Below are 4,597 nucleotides of genomic sequence, written 5' to 3' on the forward strand. Positions count from 1 at the left end.
TCAGTCCGGGACTCTCAAGGGCGCTGTGCTTCTGGGAACAATGGACACCGTATTTGAAATCCAGATCTTTCCCAGAATACCTAGAACATATGGTCTCCAAAATTAGAGATGCACTATCCAATGAGCAATATATTTCTGGGGGAAAAAAAATCCCCTTGGAAACGAGAAGCTAAAGGGACCACTTTTTTTTTTTTTTTAACATACAATTAAATTCAGGCCAAGTAGCTACCTGTTTTATTAAAGGAAGATCCTCCTTGCCTTAATAAAAGTTTCAAGCCTTATTAGAGAGAGAATTATATTTTTGTGAGTTCTGAGTAATAGACAAGTGTGACCACAACAAAAGGGACTTTTAAGCTGCCCACTTCTATAAGATTTTACACCAAACTGTGTCCTCCTAAATCAAAGTTGATACCATTTCCCACTTAAAATGCCCCCAACATCCCGCCACAGTTACTTCTGATGCTTCAAACTCCCGTTTTCGCTGATGAGGACTTTCTTTTCAGCCTAATTTATTTGGATTCTGTTTCCCCATTACAGCGTGGGAACTTCCCGCAGTTGATGAGACCACTTCCTGCTGACTCAGCACACCGCCGGAGCTGAGTCAGGACACGGGGGGCCACCGGAAAGGCTGTAATTAAGACGGATTGTTGGAGATAATACAAAGCCTCAGGAAATGTCACGAGAAACCCAGAGAATCCAAAAGAAAAATTACCCTCAAAAGAGGGTAGAGGCCAGCATGCGAACCTTCCTCCTCCCCGACCTGCTGCTTCCTGTCCTTTCTCGGTAGCCTTCCTCCTTGGTGGCCGAGCTGGGCTTGTCCCTGCACCCTGGAGGTGCTCAGTCCAGGTGGCCCTTTGATGGAGGAGGACATGACATGGGGGCAGGAGCTCTGGTTCTAACCACGGGTGGCCACTTGTCCCTTGATCGACCTAGGCTTTCGTGTCTACATGTTCACAAGGGATAGTCCCAGTAAGGTGCCTGACACACCTGCCATCGCTGATGTTCTTGTGACCGGATGCTGAATGGGACTTTCTCTGCCTTTGAAAGCCGGTTGGAATCAGCCTCCACCCACTGTGATTTCTGTGAGTCCCAGCAACCAGACTGCTCTGCGAGGGGCACTCTGCGCTTCCACGTGCTGCCCAGCCTTTCTCATTCAAGCCAATCGCCTGCCGCAGGTCGGCTTAGCAATCTCACTGGAGATCAGGGGCTACCTGGAGCATCGCATCCTACGCAGCACAGTCTCTGCTGTGAGGTCAACTGCTGCCCTTTCCTCTACGCCTTCCTGCAGCAGCTGGTCTCACACCGCAGGCAGCCCAGGCGAGTCCGTCTCCTTATGCCGGTCAGGTCCAGCGAGTTCTTAAGGCTTTTGGAGGCACTTTGATAATTACAAATCAATTAATGCATGTCAGGTATAATTAGTATTAGCTGAAGCATCACGAAGCATGAAAACTTCTACAAGGACGACTAAATGGAATCAGCAGAAAATCTCCTTGTGGTCTGCCTCGAGGCAGAGACAAAACCTTTACGGTAAGTGTACATCTTTTGAGTAAAGGCATCACACGTTGTAGGCACGTTCCTTAAATAAGCAAGCCCCACAGCCATAACCCCAGTCATTTCATGGAAAGAAGTCTACAAGGCACCAGGAGAGAAAGGATGGTTGGGTTAAAGATGACACAACATCGTTGAAAAATCAAACCGACATCAAACAAAAACACTTCTGGACAGCTAAAGGAATCATCAGCAAAATGAAAAGGCGACCTACGGAGTGGGAGAAAATATTTCCAAACCATCTATCTGAGAAAGGCTTCATATCCAAAATATAGAAAAGAACTCATACAACTCAACAGCAAAAAAAAAAAAAAAAGTGATTAAAAATGGGCAAAGGTCTTGAATAGATGTATTTCAAAGAAGACATACAGGTGGCCAACAGGTACACGAAAAGGTGCTCACCGTCACTCATCATCAGGGAAGTGCAAACCCGAACCAGAATGAGACGTTATCTCACACCCGTTAGAATGGCCTCATCAGAAAGACTAGAAATAACAAGTGTTGGCGAGAATACGGAGGAAAGGGAGCCCGCATGCACTGCTGCCGGGACTGCAATCGGTGCAGCCACTGTGGAAAACAGCATGGAAGTTCCTCAGAATGTTACAAATTGAGTCGCCATGTGATCCAGAAAGACCGTTACTGGGTATTTATCTGAAGGAAACGAAGCCACTATCTCGAAGAACTGTCTGAACTCCATGCTCATTGCAGCATTATTCATAATAGCCAAGACAGAGAAACAACCGAAGTGCCCAAGAACAGATGAATGGACACACACACACACACACACACACACACACGCACACACACGATGTAATATTATTCAGCTATAAAAAAGAGGAGAAGCCTGCCTTTTCCAATGACATAGACAGACCTCGAAGGTATGCTAAGTGAAATAAGTTAGAAAAAGACCAATAGTGTATGTTCTCACATATACGTGAAGTCTAAAAAGCCAAATTCATAGAAATGGAGAGAAATGAATGGTGGATAACAGGGGCTGGGGGTGCACAGAAAGGGGAGATATGGGTGGGATCAAAGAATACAAACACCCAGCTATAAGACCTATAAGTTCTGGGGACATAATGTACAGCATGGAGGTCATGATTAACCGTCCCGTACTGCATAACAGAAAGCTGTTAAGAGAGTAGACATTACATGCTATCTCCACACACACGCACTCTATGGTCTTTATGCACGGGATGTGTGTATTAATTAACCACATCGTGGTCATCATTTCACAGGATATACACGCATCAAGCTATTAATGAACTAAGCATCCATGTTGACAAAGAATAATATCCCATACGAAATCGAGAGAAAAGAATTTTCTAAATGCAGGAATCGATGAAATTGTTTAAAAGGCACACAACAGTAGAGAAGATCAAAAATCTAAAAGTTGATTCTTGAAAATAACCAAAAAGAGGGCTAAATTTGTGGCAACATTGCTCAGGAAAAAAGCGAGGAGAAGGAAAATCACGGTCCAAAATGAAAAAGTGGGGAATTTATCATTTTATGCCAATATCAAGAATTTAAATGGAATGGCAAACTGTTAGGGGGGGAAAAAAAAACATAACATACCAGAATTAACTCAATTCATGTAAATGAATCAATAGTAAAACTTTTTCTTCATAAAGAATATTCCAGGCACAGATGGCTTCAATAGAAAATTCAACCATTTTGTTTTTCCTAAAATCTTCCTGAAAATCAGAAGGAAAAAGAAGAAGAAGTCAGAAGAAGTCAAATAAGAAGTCAGAAGAACCTTAACGCCGAAATTCAGTTAGGTCAGCAGCCAGGACCCTGGTGCCAGGCCAGGAAGCTGGGCCCCTGCTCCCTCAGATGGTCACGTTGCCTTTCGAATTGTCAGAAATTTCATTTCCCCTCACATAACTTATGGAAACAGGCGAGAGCTGCAGAGATAGTGATAAATAGGTAAAAAGACAGAAAGACAATAGAAACAGATGGTGTTTCAAACAATTTTAAAAAAAACAACTCTTCGAAGGTTTCTTCCGGGGACAGAATGCATTGTGCCTCATGGCCCCTGAGCTGCCATGTCCTCCTGGGCCCTGGAGCATTCCTTGGCTCCTAGTGACAGGCACAAGCTTTCGTAGCAGTGCTTGTCTGCAGACAGTGGGTGGTGGCAGAGGCAGAAGTGACAGGAGACCCCAATTCCCTGCCTTGTCCTCCTCTCCAGCTGCTAGCGAGCAGAACAGCACGGCGACACAGGCCATGAGGACCGCTCGCCCCCGTGTCCAGCTGCTCTGCTCAAGCGCCAGGCCAGGGTCGATTAGGCACAGCGAGCATCGCGAGCAGCAGCTGCTCTAAGGAAGGAAGACTGGGAGGGGACAGCCAGGCGAGCCCAGGACCCAGGTCACCAGAGCAGAGCTGCCTGGATGGAAGGGGACTGCTTTATTGTATTAGCGTCTTGCAAACCACATCGAAACTTTTTTGGAATAAAGCAGGGCAGGACCATATCCACGGAGGAAAGCAGGATTTGAAAGTAAAAAAGCAACCACAGGTAATATAAACGAGCCTGGAACCCAAACAGGGAGCAGGAGGAGGACCGGAGCGTGGAACGCCGGGCACCCCTGCTCCAGTCCTGGCTGAGCGGCAGGCCGCGTGGCGCCGACGCTGGACGGAACATCTCATCATCTCCCGTGAACCCAGCGTCACCAGGCATGGAAACGGAAGGGCTCGTTTAGGTCATCGGCAAGACCCCCGCCAAATGCGATAATTGATGGTTTGCAGTTCAGGCAGCGTGCGTGTGCCACCCCGGGGCTGGGCCGGGGTTCACAGCCGGAGCGTGCCACCCCGCAGTTCAGATGCTGCTCGGGAAATGAGGTGCTGAAGAGTAAGTAGAGGTTGTGGGGACTTCATTATTCAAATGAGGTAAGAGTTGGCTTGAGAGTTGGCAAGCAGTTTGGGGAGAGAGGAATTGAAGCTTCTGCTTTATCGAGCTCAAAAGATCAGTCGGAAAAAGAAGCAGGACTCGCCCCGGGCAGGACAAAAGGCAGCCTCAAGACCTGCTGTTCAAACCCCAGGGCGTTGGGACAGG

This window comes from Pteropus vampyrus, unplaced genomic scaffold, assembly GCF_000151845.1.
Source record: "Pteropus vampyrus isolate Shadow unplaced genomic scaffold, Pvam_2.0 Scaffold105, whole genome shotgun sequence".
Classification (NCBI taxonomy): Eukaryota; Metazoa; Chordata; class Mammalia; order Chiroptera; family Pteropodidae; genus Pteropus; species Pteropus vampyrus.